This window comes from Morone saxatilis, unplaced genomic scaffold (assembly GCF_004916995.1).
Source record: "Morone saxatilis isolate NCDOM2014 unplaced genomic scaffold, NCSU_SB_2.0 Contig21, whole genome shotgun sequence".
NCBI classification, from domain to species: Eukaryota; Metazoa; Chordata; class Actinopteri; family Moronidae; genus Morone; species Morone saxatilis.
In genome coordinates this window covers 10,875,091-10,875,895 of record NW_023339774.1, presented here as the reverse complement: position 1 = coordinate 10,875,895, position 805 = coordinate 10,875,091, and positions in this window count along the sequence as shown.

Here is an 805-nt window from a genome sequence, read left to right as displayed (position 1 = left end):
GATGGCTTTAGATGTCCGGGGATCGCCAAAGTTATTACAAATAATCTTGAGGGGGACAAAAATGTCTGGACCAAAGTCCAAGGAAATCCATCCAATCGTTGTTGAGACATTTAATTCTGAATCAAAGTGGTGGGCCGTCATTCCCACTAGCATGGATCAAAATATATAAAGTGAAAAGGCTTTAATTAGTTGTTTTACAAAAGAATACAGGCGTATAAGACTGTAAAATATTATACAAAACACACATGTAAAGATTCAGGAAACACAGGACCGAAGTGTTTTCCAGACTCAACAAACACCTCTCGACTGTTTGCCTGCCTTCAGACAACATAACGACCTCACACTCCCGCCTTCTAATGAACTAGCATTTGATTGGTTCTGGCATTCATCCCGCCTTTAATGATGACCACTGATTGGTCACAGGCCTACTCCGCTTTCAACTTCCTGCCTGGTGAAATAAACAAGAAAGCCGCGAGAATAATCAATCATCAAAGACAATTATCTCTCTCTTTTTCCCTCTCTCTCCTCTTCCCCAGTCTCCTTCAAAACCTTCTCACTAACGCTGTATACCTCTATTTAGTCTCTCTTTAACTATGTACATGTCTGGACTGTGACAGATGTGCCAGTTTATGCTGAATGTCAAACTCCATTATGGTCACATAAAAGGTGCTTACTTAAGTCTGTTAAACCTAATGTAGCAAATGACTGCTGGGCTTTAGACTACAACAGATTTAAAGGCCTAGTGCGTTACATTTAGGAGGCTCTGGCAGAAATGTTGCTGGCACGCCACGTTGAACCACCATGT